This window comes from Cinclus cinclus, chromosome 2 (genome assembly GCF_963662255.1).
Source record: "Cinclus cinclus chromosome 2, bCinCin1.1, whole genome shotgun sequence".
In the NCBI taxonomy this organism is placed as follows: domain Eukaryota; kingdom Metazoa; phylum Chordata; class Aves; order Passeriformes; family Cinclidae; genus Cinclus; species Cinclus cinclus.
The window spans coordinates 40,373,639-40,389,786 of record NC_085047.1 but is presented as its reverse complement, the minus strand read 5'-3'; the positions used below and the strand labels follow the sequence as shown (position 1 = coordinate 40,389,786).

The 16,148-nt window shown below is 42.1% G+C and overlaps 1 protein-coding gene across 2 annotated transcripts in view; it reads left to right on the top strand.

Annotated features, from left to right (window-relative positions):
• Nucleotides 1-4,263: 4,263 nt before the first annotated feature.
• The window catches only part of MTMR2 (myotubularin related protein 2), a 39,081-nt gene continuing 27,196 nt past the window's right edge, over nt 4,264-16,148 (top strand). The window contains exon 1 of one of the 2 annotated variants that reach the window (XM_062514424.1): nt 4,264-4,374. The gene's annotated coding sequence lies outside the window, so the exon portion shown is untranslated. Of the gene's footprint in view, nt 4,375-15,503; nt 15,543-16,148 lie in introns of those variants that run through there. The other variant, XM_062514432.1, reaches the window with a different exon arrangement.

Genomic DNA, 16,148 nt, shown 5'->3' with positions numbered 1-16,148 from the left:
GGTTGAGATCTGTCTAAACATACCTGTGTTCTCAGATGTTTGTCACATGTCCCCCAACCCAGCACTTACATGTGCCCTGGCCATCCCTCAGGTCTGCTCTGTGCTGCCTTACTGGTGAAATGCAGCTGTTGCGGGTTTGTCCCTGTGAGAACAGAATGTCCTCAGTGGGGTCCTCAGCACATTAAACTGATGCCAGACGTACCTGTCAGGCTGCCAAAAGTGCTGCACAAGACAGCTTTAATGTTACATTGGCAAAAGCTGGAGTAATGTGCAGAGGCCGTGACAGAAGCACAAGTAAATGATTTGACTGAGATGATGCAGAAGGGCTGGTGGCAAAGCATGGAGGGAGCTCTGGTGTCCTTACTCTGAGTTTATGTGCTGGTCCCAGGATGCTCTCCTGCTCTTCCCCACCCAAAGCCATATGAAACTGTGGTTTGAAGATCTTTGCTGTTGTATTGGCAGCAAAAGGGAGCTAAGACTGACTAAACCACTGAAACTAATAAACTTCTTATGTGCATGCAGGGACAGCAGATTAATTAGTTTGCTAAGCAGTGGAGCTGGAGCTGTGCAGCTGCCTGACAAGGAGAGTCCTGCAAACCAGCGGCCTTTCTGCTGTCTGCTTCTTCCTTCCATCTCAGCTCCCTGGAAATAGTAGATGAGGAGACCAGAGGTAGTGAACCAAACATGCAACCTATGCATACTGTGCTGAGCTGCATAATCCAGGGCTATTGTTCACTGTGTCTGCAGGCATGGCTTCCCAAATGCTCCCACTGCTGTCGCTGGAGGGAGGCTTTGCTGGTGGTTTCTGCAGGAGTACAGGAACATTGGTGCAGGGAGCTTCTGAAAATCCCTTTCTAAAATGCAAATGTTTTCCTTCTTTAGCAGCCACTTGAATCCAAGTGATCAGCAAACACAAAACATTTTCAAAGCTCAAACAGCTCAAAAAGGTTCTCCGCCCTTTTTCCTTTTCCCCTTCATAATGCTGTTTGCCCCTTAGTTTGGCAAAGTGCAGTCAATTCACAATTTCATAAAAGTCTTTGGTCTACAATGATTAGATAATTGCTGCTTGTGTATTAACCAGACACTGGGAATGTACACGGGCAGACAAGTTGTGTCAGCAGAAAACCTGGTGAAATTTTGATCCTTTTGTTAGCACTCTCCCTCCATGGCAGCTGTTCAGAGCAGGTTAGACAGACAGCTCTTGGGAGTAGTTTGGGTCTATCTTGTCCTCCTACCTTCGGGACAGAGTGACTAGCACGCTCCACTAAACCTGTCCAGTCTTCCAAGCTCCCTTTTCTGTCTCTAAAGGACGTTAAAATTTTTGATGCAAATGCTTCTGCCAAGAAGTTACTGTGATTTTGCAGTGGTTGCTTGGTTGAGTAAGCTGTCCTGCATGGGGTACAGGGCCAGGTCAGCTGCTGCTGTGCCCTGGCTTAGGTACATATACCTGTGCTAAAGGATTTGTAAACTCAGCAGAGCTGCTGACCTTTAAAATGCATTTAAATATACAAAAGTGTGGGCCCTGAAAGGGGAGGGTGCTAGAAGCATGGCTTCTGGAGGCTTACCCTCAGCCTCTGGCTCCCCCAGCTGGACCTGGTGTGGGAGAAGGCACAGTGGGGTCCCAGGGGCAGGAGTCGGGCTTGTCTCCCAAGGATAAAGGCATCTACAGTGTCTCCTTGCTCTTCACTGATAACTGTAAGTACCTTTGAGTTCCTCAAAGTACACTCTAAGTACCATCTCCTTACAGGTTGCTGTATAGTAAGTGGGTGCTGTTCTGTGGAATGATTAAATTAAGTGGGTTTTTTTGTTTTGATTTTTTTTAACCTGCTTTTAAAACTCAAGTTAATTAAATGGGTGCAAACACGAGGGTGAACACTTGGAAAACGAAGACTGACCGTGCAGAAACCAGGCTGAAGAAAGTTTCAAGGGAGCACATAATGGGTCTGAGCTCATTTAAATAAAGTAATGTAAAAATGTGGTTTAGTGCTAAGCCTAATTTAGCATGCCTGCAGGCTGCTGTGTGCAAAGTGTTCTCAGCCTTCTTCATCATCTCCAGATACAGATTCCTTCCCTCTCTGTGTGCTGCATCTGATGATTTATATAGCCATGTAATGAATCCAATCAGCCTTGTTACCCAACAGAAGACTCTCTTCATGTTTATTAATAGTTTACTGCCCTGTCAGCTCAGCAGATTGAACCATGCATCCCATGATACCCGTCCAGCACAATGGAGATGGCAGCAGTGTGCAGTCTGGGTTGAGAGGAGAGTGGAATGTGAGCAGCCCAGCAGCAGTGACAACTTTATATCACTTTTGTTGTAATGTGAAGCTGTACACAAATAACAGTGCTTGTATGAGGCCTTTTCATTCGCTAGAATGGGAGGTTTTGCAGATTCCATTCTTGCTGTTTTAGTGTAAGATAATTTTTTGCCTCAACAGAGATTGTAGCGTGGCTGTGGTATGAGTTGTATGCACAAGTGCCCCTGCCCATCCAGAATTATATGAGTTTACCTGGCAACACGACAGGAGTTGAGCTTGTTAGAAAGCTGAGTGTTTGGCTCTTGAACCTTGTACAGCAAGTGCATTCAGTGGAATTGTGCTAATCGATTGGCACACCGGTGTCATTTATTTTAAATAACTTTTTACTGTTCCTAAAGGTTCCATTTTGAAGTTTCTACTTCATAGGATGGAAGTGGTTCCAGTGCTCTTTAATTCTTGAACAGACAGGACTAACTCCCCGCAAGAGCCAAATTTTTCTGTAGTCCTTTTTGTTTTTAACACTCCCTGTGCAATACTTTTCCAAACTCCAAAGAGTAGAAATAAAAGTGGAACATGTTGGCCTTTCGGTGGCTGTTTATCAGCAGCAAAACAATTTTCAGACAATTACCAAATCTCCAGGCCCTTTGGAAGCTCGGATACAGCTATTTCTAGGTTGTCACATGTCTAATTAGCGTAAGTAGCAACAGTAATACTCCTGCTGGTATTCTGCTTCAGCCAAGGCTAGGCTTCCAAGCTGATCCTTATGAGTGTCTTTACACCCAGCTAAAACATTTCTGGGGTAGGTAAGACTGTGGGAATTAATTGGCACAGGTAGCATTTCTCTCTGTACAGTGACTTCAGGGAGTAACATTGTACCACATAGGATCTTTCTTTATAGTCATCTGGGGTTTTAAAAGCCTTAGTTTCAAATGCTAATTTTAAGCAATTAGGGTTCTAGGAGAGGTTGCAGCATAAAAATTCTGCAAAATATAAACTTATTTTAATTGTTTACAGCTATATTAGGGAAACTGTGTAGAAAATGAACATTTTTGTTTTGCTTTGTTATTTAACGAATTGCATTTTATATCACCGGAGACATATGCTGGGAGAGTCTTTTTAATTCTTCTCAGATTTGTACATATCCTTGAAGAAGAAGAGTTGTGTGCGATGCAAAGAGTTTTAATTCTGAATTTCTTCCACCACTGCACAGCTGTGGTTGGAGCTGTGCTGGCATGCGTTCAGGAGTCTGTCTGTTTTCATCCCCTTGCAGCGCACTAATATCTCCCATCTGAAGGGCTGAAATGGAGGCCCTTCGTTTCTGTAATCTAGGATTTGATCCAGTGCTAAGGAAACTTCCCCATCCAACCATCCAGGAGCCAGTCTGACAGTGGCTCTCTCACCACCTGAACTGGGACCAAAGCCCCTTTGCAGCTGCACACCCCACACTCACAGCCAGACCAAGTTTCGGTGCTGTTTCGACCCCTGGTTTCCCATAGCAGAGTCTTAGACTTCCCAGTCCTTCAAATAATTTTATCATGGTACAATAACTAATTAGCAAAATATCATCTTGAGCTGGTGTCTTCAAGGAGGGACTCCAAAGGAACCCCTGGGCTTTTATATGCTGAGAGTCTAAATGCAGGGAGGTCTGGGGATCACTGGCTGTTCTGGCCTCTTGGCTCAGGCTCTCACCACACACAGCTCAACCTGCAGCTCCTCTGGGTGCAGCTTTGGGCACTGAGTGTGTTCCTCAGCACAAGCTGGTGGTTGTGTTAATGTTGGCTCAGTCTGAGCTGAGTTATTTAGTAATGAGTTGTGTAGGCTTTGGTAATCCCTGGTAATGGCAAGTAGAACAGGTTCTCTTAAAGCACTACTGAGGGCTGAATAGCTGGGAGTGGAAAGGGTAGGAATAGTGAAAAATGCTTGATATGACTGTAAGTGAGTGGTTGGAGCTGTGAGCTTTTGAACTTTCTTGAGTACAGTTTTGATATGCTCTGGTGTTTCTCTTTACAGTGCTTCCACGTCGCAGTCAGACCATTCCACTCACACCAAATCTGCTTCTGCTTTGTCGTCTGACTCCATCTCCACCTCAGCAGACAATTTCTCTCCAGATTTAAGGGTATGTTTTGTCTTAAAAAAGAAAAAAATGCAAAAATGTGACCTCCTTCAGAGAACATCTTGCTTCTGTGAGTTGGCTATGGTAAAATGTCAGCTTTCAGTAATGCCAAAATATATTTAGCCAAATTACTGAAAGGACCTGAAGTCAAACAGGTGAAATTGAAGTTTAGTCTCTACCATATGATGTCTTTCTTTAAAAAGTTCTTTAATCTTTAAGAAGTTGACTCTGCAATCATCATTTAGAGATGAATTTTCAAAGCTGCTCCATTTTCTTTTAGGTGCTTTAAGTAAGTGAAATCCTCAACCTGTCAGTTGTATATACTTTTTCTTCCTGTTCTGTCTTTAGAGCTTCTGATTGTTTGTAAACACTGAGTCCTTGGAAGTATCTTCATTAAGAGAAAGATTGCAATCTCCAAGCTGATAAAAATAATCTTCTGTCACAATGAACTGTTCTGATAGAAAAGGGTTCAAACAGGGCTCTTTTAAGTCTGCTATTAGATTAGTTAATTATAAATTCAGAGTTCTGTTTCGGTGTCACAGGAGTTTTGAAAGCTATTCCTCTTATGAAGCTAAGGGGTTTGTTGATATATATTAGCTTTAAAAAAAAAACACTGTCTGTGAAGCTGTTGGTACTGGTACATTCTAGTAACAACTTCAGCATTTCTCAGCAGTGGTTGAGAATCTTTGTAAAATGTAAACACAGTAAAATTGCATAAAAATCTGGGTACAAAGCTAATTCCTTTGACAACCATGATGATTTTTCATCCCATGAGTGTTGTCTCAGTTAATAACAGAGAGTCCACCTGTTGGTAAGTGACAAAATTTTGGATGTTTCTTTATAAAGGCAGCTTATTAGCCAATTTTAAGCTAAGATTTGGAAACTAATCAGTAGTTTATATGCATTCTATGATAGTTTGCACCTTTTGCCTGTGGATACAAGAAGTCACCTTCTGAACATGCCTGGGTATGGAAATTTGTAATATGTCTGCAGTTTTTCCCTGTGAAGTCATAGTGTTCAGTCACTCTAATGTACAGAAAACATCATTTTTAGGCTGAGACTAAGTGGCTTATTGATGCAAATAAGACTGCAAATCCTCCTACAGCTCTAACTGTATAATATTATATGTAGAAAATATTATTTTAAAAGTTAAACTTATTTAATTTTTTACTGAAGTTTGCATTTGTGGAATTCCTTTTTCAGTTTTGATGCGCGATTCCTCAGTTTTTGTGACACTTGAGGACTACCTTTAGAAGTAGAGGACAAGCTAGTATTTCCTTTACAGAACTGAAGTTATCTTTCCCTTCTGGTGGTTAAGATGGCTCAGCATGTTTTCTTTGCAGTCCAGATTGTGTCTTGTGACTCTTTCCTCCCTTTTGTCACCTTATCTGTGTGAGCTTTAAGCTGTCTGGGCAGGGATTCCAGCTCTCCTCAGCTTGTCTGGTTTCCTATTCAACAGGGCCTCTGTACTCGCTAGCAATCAAAAAGTGTCCACAGAGGAATGTTCACTTAGCTGCATGAGAGATTTTTTTCAAGCAGAAGATGCCTGTGTGTTCATGGAGGCCATTAGGAACCCATAATTTCATGCTGTGCCACAGTTCCTGTAATATGCAGGAGTGATTTCTTTACAGCCCGCCAGCTTTTATTACTTCTAAGCAATCTAAAATTCTGCCTTGGTTGGAACAAATGCTGCTCCTCTTTCATTTTAGAATAGTGTTTCAGGAAAGATGGTAAAGCAGAAGATTACTTATTTACAATAAAGTCACTGCAGGCTAAGTGTGAGCACCTGCAAGTGTGAGCCTTAAATGGCTTCTTGCTCTTCACCTGCATCAACTCTGTGTGAACACAATTTGGCACATACCTTCTGTGCTTCACCTAAAGCTTACTCTTGCAGAGGTGGTGTGAGTGGCTGCAGTGCAGCTGTGCGTGGGTGTAAAGCTGGGCCATTCCTTTACTCTCGAGTGGCTGCTTGTCAGTGGTAGGCAGACCTGGAGAAAATGCATTCCCATGCTCCTGCTTGTATTAGAGTATAGGGAGAAAGAGACAGTTTCCATTGCTACAGGTTGACTTAATTCTTCTAGAGGAACTCATGTGTTCATCATTTCACTACTCATTCCTGAGAGTGTTCCTATGCTGGGGAGCAGTTCTTGGGGAACATCTTCAGATGCTCTGTTCTGCACCTGTGTACAGCCTCTCATGTTGGTATTGCCAGTGCAGCTGCATACCCATCATCTGTCCTCAAATCATCACTGTCAGTGCTGGTGTGTTACTGTTTGCTCCCTGGGCTTCCTCTTGCAGCCTGATGCCAGCTCCCAAAGGGAACAGTTATTATGAGTGGTGGTCAATTAATGCTGATTTCTTTCAGCTACAATGATTTCTTTCAGGGACAAGGGATGTTCTTTCCCAGGGCTTGTCATTCTTTGTCTGGTGTTCTTTGAGTTGACATCTCTGTCATGTGATAAGTTTTCCACAAGTTTTGAAAGTCAGTTCTGTGAGAGATTTTTGTAAGGTCCTGATCGTTTTTGCTATTTTCTTTGAACTTTCTGAGATGTGGTCTTGCCTTGGGTATTGCAGATGAGGCAGTACCATTAACTGATACAGTGGCATGAGCATGTTCCGTGCTCTAGCTCTTTCCTTACACGCCTGAGCGTCTTGTGCAGCTTTCATTGGCACAAGACAGCAGGAACTCCCAAGTGTTACTAGGTCCTGAGATTTGAGCTAAGCATCTCACTACTATGGGACAAAAAGAAGTCCCACGTTGTTCCTGAAAGAATAGGAGAGCCCTGAAAACAGCAAGCCCTGAAGAGGGAACTGATGCATTTTGTGGTAACTCTGTGGTATGGGTGGCAAGTGCCTGGGCTATTCGATGTTCTCAGGAAGGTGTTGCATCAGTTAGCTTTAAGAGGCTGAAAATAAGCTTTTCAAGATTTTGATGTGGATATGCCAGTTATGGGATTATGATCTTGTTGCATGTTTAAATTTTTCCTGCTAGGGCGAATTGCCACATGGATTCATCATCACTCCTACCTCTATTTGGTCTCTGCCTCTGCGTGTGCATTGGCTCAAATTTAGGAATTAAATTCCTGTGACGATGGAAAAACACTTTGTGATAGCTACAATTAGCACTCTCTTTTTCTGTGGGGAATTTTTAGAAGAATAGTAGGCGTCCATTGGGAGGAGGGAACCAGGGGGAAGGACCCACCTAATTTCTTGCAGTCTGTGCCTGCAGTTTTCTTTTGGAGTGCAATTAACACTCTGTGTGTGTGCGCGCATGTGTGTAATGAGGTAAATGAGACGACCACTGGGGATTACTACTGAATGCATGTGCAGTATTTTTCCTAAATCTTTCTCCAAAGTATTTAATAATAACCTTTATGAAGGTTTGGGGGTTTTTTTTTAATGTATATTGAGCATGTCAGTATCTGGAACTGAGATTAAATTGCCTTTCCAGTAGAAAGTTTACAGACTTTTCACTTCATAAACTAACTCTAAATAACTTTTGGCTGCTTCAGTTAGTTTCATGGGGGGAAAAAAAAGAAGAAAAAAACCCAACAAACCAAAACCCCAACAGAAAAACACCAAAGCACTCTTAGCTTCTCCTTCCACCCCCTTCCCAATCTCAAATCCGAAGCTGTTTAGAATTGGTTTAGGATATATATCTTGGAGGGTTTTTTTAGCAAATACACTGCCGTATGTTTTAACGTAAGTTATAGGTCAGGCAAGAACAGAATTGAAGTAGTTGGAAGTGAAAATGGAGTTGGAAATTCATAGATCCTTTGTAATTTGAGTTGAGATATTAAAAACACCTTAAAGCCAACTTTGCCAAAGGGATTGGAGTGTATTAATAGCTGTTACAGATCTGGGAAGTTGGTGGTTAATAAAATACAGTAAGTTTCTTGTTCTAAATTCTGTAGGCAGTATTTTCTCCTGTGCATGTGAGGAGATGTGTCTGTGCATTTTATGGTACTTAAGTCTCCTTGCTGATGCTCTAACTTTTATCAGTAGGGATTTTCATTTTTAGGTAGTTGTTGCTTTATAGAATAATTCCTGAAGTTTGGTATGTACAAAGCTTATGTAAAAGGAGTAGCCCTTTTAAAAGGGTTGGATACTGTTCATTTGCAGTTGAGAAGCAGTGGGTATGACCAGCAGAGCCTGCTGCCACTTCCCTTAAGAACAGTACTGTTGCCTGATAATTTGTTAAGGCCTATTGTGTTTGCTTTTGGATTGTATGCAGCAAAAGTTTAAACCAGAGGATGGAAACTCATGTGCTGTTTTCTTTCTATTGTTTCTTGCACCTAGAAAGAAGGAAACTAGAGCAGATCCATATGTCACCTGCTTAGCTGTGAAGCCTTCAGAAAAAGTGGTTCAAATCTTTGTTGTTAGCATTGCTGTTGTGTCCACTAAACCATTCTCTCCTTTGAGGGCAACAGTAAGATCCACAATTCCTATTACTTCTCTGAAGTCCAGACAAATTACTGTACAAGCATATGACCTGTCCTTCATGACTGTTTGTTCCCTGCATAGTGATTTTCTTCTTTAATATATGAGGAATTTTTGGATTTACAGTAGGTTTATGCATGAGATGCAGGAATATTATTGTAGCATTCCCAGGACTTGAAGGTTAGAAATGGGAAGAAACAGAGTGCCTTGTGTAACCTTAATTTGTCATCTATTACGTCTATGGTCAGAGACTGTAGACAAGCCCATGTGGTTTATTTTGTAAGATACATAACTGGTGCATGACAAAAGGTATATGAAGGACTTATTTCCTTCCAAGACAGTAAATGGATACTGTTGCTGTCTCCTTAGGTTTCCTGGATTAAATTTGTTTGGGCAAGCCTGCATTCAAGCTAGCCAAACACAATTCCTTTGCGCTCACTGGAAGGACATAGATTATTTATGATCTGATCTATCTCAGCTTTAAGGATATGCCCATGTTAGGTGAGAATGTCGTGCAGCTGAGCTAGAGAAGTCCTTGGTGCAGATGTTGGGAACATAACTTTGAGGGGCAGCAAGTGATTTCTGTGGATCCCAGCTTCAACTGGGCTCGAGTAAAAGTGCAGTTTTATCTGTTTTGAGAACCTAATGTGTTTCTCTTCTGACTGTGGAGAGAGTGCAGAGTAATATATCCAGAAACAGACTTCTAAAATTGAGGTAAATCCTGTCCCTCAGGTGATATATTGGGCAGGATTACTTGAAATGCCAGTCACTGACGTTGCCACCTTTGTCTTGCTTTATCCTAGCTTTAGTGCAAAGTAGCATAGACTAGTTTTATGTAGAGCACGTATATTGTTAGTAGAGAAACATATTGAAGAAAGATGTGATTCGCCCCCCTCCATCCTTTGCTGTAAATCACTAAAACTAGCCTCAGTGAGCTTTTCCATTACTATCTCCCTGCCAATGCAGGAAGTGTGTCAGGCTTTGGTTATGTGTAACACATGTTCAACAAGAGCTGGGTTTAGAGAGTGACATAACGTTTTAAACTCTAAGCACTCATTTAAGCAATGTTTTTCAGTTTTGATTTTAAGGGACTTTTCAGTCAGTGAGTGATGCTACCTTGGAAGCACTAAATCATGACAATACCTCTGCCTAAGCTCCGCCATGGAGTTGAAGACTTTCTGCCCTGCCGGTTGGCTCCGTGATAATATATAAAGATAAATATTCCTGTTTCAGACTAGCCCTTGACTGTTTGCATGGGACTGCCTGCAAGCAGCCTAGTCCATAGCAAATGCTAAGCTGTCTTCTGTGTTGGGAGCTTTCCTTCCGGGTGCACTGGACTGTGACTGCTATTAAATTACAGACTGTATTGCACAAGCCACCAGATGGTGAAGATAATTGACCTGTGGTCACAAAATACTTGGCTAGATGTGAGTTGGTGATGCAGCAGTGAAATCGAATAAACTGTTCATCTTTTTGCTGTCACTGTGTGAGGACTTGACCATATATTTCTATGCATCATTGCGTGGTTCTGTTCTCACATGGAGGTGCGTTTCATGTTTTTGTGTGGCTGTACAGGAGCAGAAGCTATGCAGGCAGAAGTGGCCTTTCCCTGACCTGCCAGTAGTATTTCCATAGGTCCCTTTGTACACAGGGATGAAGTCCAAGGGCCAAATCCAAGAACAGGCAGTGCTTTATGTTATCAAAGGTGTCAGAGGGACTTAAAGAGCAGCAGAAGAGAAGTAAGGAAGTCTTACAGGGAAACATATTTTAACTATCTTGAAATTCTGATTTTGACCATACAAATTGCGTGTGTGTGCCCGGGGGAAATGGGCTTCCTTTCCTTGGAGCATTAAGCTGTTGATGAACAAAGGCACAAAGGACTGGTTTTGGAGAATGAATGATGCTCTTGTCCATAACCATGGTCATACCAGGACAGCCCTGTCAATGACTGGAATTTAACCCCTGTCATTGCCACATTTTTCAAGGACTCCAGTTTATACTAAATGCTGCATATTTTGTAAGAATTATAGTAATTTTCATTTTAAAATATCCCAAGAGATGGAAAATCTTGGTCCCTTGGTTCCTTATACCTCTCCCCAGTAAGTCCTTTTCTGCACCTCGCCCTTTCAATGAATCAAACCCACAGAGTAGCCAACCTCTGGGTCAAAAAATATTGATTTCATGCAAATTAGATAGGGGAAAAAGCCAGATGCAGTCAGTTTTCTGTCTCCTTTACATGCCTCCTAAGTGCCCATCTAGTTAAAAAGCAGCAAAGACAGCAAACATTGCTAATTTTTCTTATATAGAGATACATAAATGCTTGAATATGGAGTAACGCGCAGTGCAAGAAATCTCTGGAAGCATTTATGATTGCCATCTATTAGGAATGGAAAGCTAAGGAGAATGAGTAAATGGCCTTCATATGTTCTCAAAACTATTTTCATCTCTTCCTAATCGACTGCCATATTTTTCCTATCTACAAAGTGGAAGAATTTTCTTTTTGTTGAGTAAAACCAGGTAAGAGGTGGCTTTCCCCCCCCCCCCCCCCCCCCCCCGTTAGTTACAGTTTTGTAAACTGAAGGACAGATCAGGCAGGAATGAACAAGCCTGGTATTTAAAGGGAGTGCATGGATTTGTGATTGCATACAGTACCTGCCAAGATTTGATTTTCTGTAGATGTTTTTGCACAGAATGGAACATCTTTGTTCTCCTCTGTAGGATTGTTTGCTCATTATAAATATATAATTATCTGTATCAAACTCAAAAGTGAAATTCTCGGTAACGGAGGCAGTATTCTGTGACTTACTTTAGTTGGTAGAATTTACAACTCCGTTTGTGGTCAGAGTGTTTTTCTGTCACTTAAGACTGTTGATATGAAATTCCCTGAACTACTTTAATGGTTTCCTTGAAGCTTTTCATCTTCTTTTCACATGTAAGTTGTTTGCTAAACAAAATTCAGTAAAAATAAAGGATAGAGTCAAGCTAATGGGCTGTCCAGAGTTTTTGAGCTGCCCATGGAGAACAGAGGCATTGTGGTTTGAGTCATATGTGAAACCCTTGGCAGTGAAGAAGGTTCTGTATTAAAAAATGTTGGACTTCTCTGAATAGATAATATCTGCAACCTTCTGTGCCAGGGAGCGTTGCTGAGTTGAGTCAATGACGACTTTCTGTTGGGGCCTAATGAGAGAATTGTCTTGAGGCACCAAGCCATACAAACTTGAAGAGACAAGCCAGCCGTGGTTGAAAGAGTGGCCGTCAACAATGTGTTCCTTTGAGCTTCTGAGTTTTGCCTTGCAGTTGGTGCAGTGAGGGCCCAGGAGATTCACCAGCCCAGGGAACCCAGAGAGGCTGTTCTTTGTCACTGGACATTGGGGTCTGAGTGGAGAAGAACATAGTGGAAAAAACAAAGCAGAAAACCTCAGGGAAACACTGCGTGGTGGCTGCTTCCTCCTGCAGAGGAGTCCCTTTATATTACTTTGGGGACTGTGTTTCTTTTTTTTTTTTTTTTTTTTTTATGCAATAATCTTCAGCTTCTTTTTAAAGATTTTCAGGACAGTGGTAAGTAAACAAGTGATTTCTCAAGCACTTTTATGCTTTCTCAAAACATATATGGTATGTAGAGATCACTGTGTGTGATTTGTTTTTTTAGTTGTGTTGGGAAGGTGTAGTTAAAAGGCAGTTGCAGTGTACTTAGTATGTTACTACTGTCTTCAGAGTAGTGCAATACATGATCTGTTGTCAGAACATTTTTTGATAACTTAAGTACTTTTTGTGTTTTTTGGGTTTGTTTTTTTTTTTAACTAGGCTAGGAGGTTGCCTTTGGCCAAGTGCTCTCTTAGGAACTGAATGGGCTTGATGTGGTCTTTGGACAGTGTATTTGATTCTTTGTGTACTCTTCTGAAACGATCCATGTGTCCATGGTGTTTTGTCTTTTCCCCTTTGAACTTCTAATATCCCAAAGGAATAAGACATAAAACATTTCCCTGCAATTAATATCTTGCAGTTCTGAATGCCTCTAACATACTTTTTCAAGCCATCTGGTCATAACCCTCAGAAAAGTCCCTGTGCCTCAGTCAGGCAGAGATACTTCTGTTTTTTCCAGTAGTCCTTCTGCTGTGATATTCTTAATGATTCAAAAATAATCAACAAGGTCCATTTATTTGCTCAATTTATGTTTTATTGCATTTCCAGTAGGATTCTTAGCACACAAATCTTCTCCAAGTACACTTGAAATAGCCATAAATGGCAGCTGAAATTGTCCTCAAAGCAGTGCAGTCTTTGCAGTCAAGTAAGCATGGCTTTTGTTCCACAGTCCCGGTGGCTGAGCACTGAGAGGACAGAAGCCCCTTAGCAGTAAAATGCTAAGAAAAATGTGCCCTTTTTCCTGTTGTAAGAAATGTTTCATTTAGAGAAGAAACCCATTGCACCTGTGAAAAACTGTCCTAAAGTAGCATACTCACCTTGTTTTTGCAAAGATTTGTGTCAGTTTTGCAGCTTCTGTCAATGTCAAACAGACAGAATTAGACCACTGTGGGGATTTTTCTTCTGGCATGAATGGAAAGACCTTCTCTATCTATTTTGTTTCAGGCATTTTTGCACCATCATTGGAGTAATGATAAACCTTGATGCACCTGCCACAGTGGCACTGTCCTTCATTGATTGACTGATGGAAACAGCCACAAAAGAGGAGAGGGATGGAGTGGTAGGGCAATTCAGGGGAAGTAATAGGTGAACATGGTTTGAGACCCCCAAAAGGCATTTAAACCTATTAATTCACAAAGTTAATAAATTAATCAAGTATGTAAAAGTAACCCTATATCTAAGTCTGCAGGAAGGCTGACTTCCCTTATGTGGTTCTTTGTGGCAGCAGACAAGGGTCAGCTCTGACACAAAAGCTATCTTTTATACCTCAGCTAAGACAACCTGTCCTACTAGCTTTGGAATCATGCCTTTTTAAATAAAATCCATGTAGTATTTGTATGTGACTTGGCTGATTCCCTGCTGCCTCTCTGCACACAGTGCATTTGTACTTTTCTGAAAAGCATAGGATATGACTGCTCAGTTGTTTGTGGATGTCCAGGAGACTGGGTTTCGCTATGCTGACCACGAAGAAAGACCAGAATTGGGATTTATCCTTCCAGATCTGCACTGACATTCCTTTATCCTAGCTCACTTCAGTGGGAAGAAAGGTACTCATCCTAGAGGTGCATCTTCTAGATATCCTGCTTTCCACTGAACTCGTACAGAGTGCCTGGAGGGACCAGTGCAGATGTGAATCTCCAGTTTCAAGTGAAATGGGTATTCCTGCAGCTTACTGACTGCCCTGCCTGCAAAGTGGCAAAAAAGGTGATTAAGGAGGACATTTAATAGTTTTCCAGTTCTTGAGACAAAGACATTAAATAAAAAGGGGGAGCAAAGGAAAGTTTAGATATGTTAAGTACAACCAGAATATTCCCAGGTAGTCTTTTAACTGTGGAGTATCAAAGAGAAATTTTCATATAGGAGATTAAACCTCTCACTTCGCTGTTGAGTTTCAATCCCATATTTCACACATGATTTAGAAAGATATTTTTAAACTCTGCTCATTCTCTCTGTATGTTTTTGTAAACATAAAACATGCACGTTCTTGTCACTGCAGCATATCTTCACCTGTTGCTGCTGAGCAGTACATGCTCACAAGGTGGCAGAGACATGCTCAATCTGAGCTCAGGGGCTGCAGAAGCAAGGAGGCTTTGTGCGTGTGCAATGCTTGTCTGTGCAGGCAGGTTATAGATATTTATGTCAAGGGACCAGTTAAGCGACCACCTTCCTGCTGTAGGAAACACAAAAGAAGACTGTGTAGCTGGAACAAAAGCAGTTCCCAGCTTGGAGAACTTGTCTTCTCAGTAGATGGAGCAGACATGGTTTTGGGGAAAGGAGTAATACAGGAGCAAGGTGTTCATGCTGTTGGGTTGAACGTGTCGTACTAGCGCTGTGGCTTTCTGCACAAAAACTCTGTTCAAAATGTGCAAAGTGACTTGGAGTGTGTAGGAGGTTACCAAGGAGAGATTAACTTAGAGGAAAGGCAAAAAATTGCAAAAAGGGTATGTATTAATATTGTCTAAGCCAAAAAAGATTCCTTTTGCTCATTTTTATTGTGATTCAAGAAGATTCTCTGCAGACTTGGGAAAACTGTTACACAACAATTTGTTAACACAAACCTGTCTTCCCTTAAGTTGCATGAAGCTAAACAATCTGACCTTTGTGGGTTTCAGGACTCACATATTCAGGAGAAAGTAAGAAGAGAATAGCTGGTAAGTGGCTAGGAGAAACTTCAGGTGCTCTCCTAGTTTTCAGGAGGCTTGTGCAGGGTCCAGGGATAAAATTATTCTCTCCCTGGTTGGTTCAAACTGCAACTTCTCTCTTGCCCAGGTTTTGCCCACCGTCTCTCCTGCAGTTGCACCCTAAGCCAAACCTAAGTCCTGCCAAAATGATCCAGGTTATGAAAAAACTTCCATTAAAAAAGCCATAAAGTGGACCTGGGCATCTTGACTGAACTAGTCACAGGAGTAGTGACAGCACTGGCAGGGTGGGTAGAGGAGGCAGTCCTGGCTTGGCCTCAGCCAGTGCAGGATGGGGTTGTCAGCCAGGCTGTGCAGCATCGCTGGTAGGCAAGCGCCTCACCAGGCAGTACAACAGGGAAACACATCAGCTGTTCTGTTCACAGTCAGAAAGTAAACCCTGAATTTAGAGTGTCAGGTACCTTCTCAGGTCCTTCTGGAACAGTGTTCAATGGTGCACAGACCTCTAAAACCCTGTGCATAGAGTGTGCTTGCAATTCAACTCTGTACTACCCCGGCTTGGCCGCAGATGCTCAGGATGAGCTGTGTGCATGAATTGTGCAGGAACATCATCCAGGAGAGGGATTTTTTTGTAGCAGCATGCTGGCTGCTGTGTTAGGAGGCAGCATGAACATGTGGCTGGAGAGACTTGCCAGAACTGCAGTACCCTGAATTGCAGCAGTCTTACCTCTTTGGCAGGACCTAAATCTCTTGCCCTGATCCCATACATGCAAGCAAAGGAGATGATGATTTTGTTGCTCAGATCTGGAGGCTGCCTCAACAAAACAGCAGTTTCCCTGTCTTGGGGGCAGTAGTTAGGAGGGCATGAGAGAGCTCTGCACCTTCAGCTGGGAGTGAAGCTGGAGTTTACACTAGGTGGGATCCTGGAGTAGAGAACTGGTTGTGGAGTGTAGCAGTGTGGGTTTGTTCTGCCAAGTCACTGCTTGAGCAGAGGACAAAGGTAGGTGGTGGCACGAAGTCCTCGCACCCTCTGAGCTGAGCCAGGACTTGTGTTTA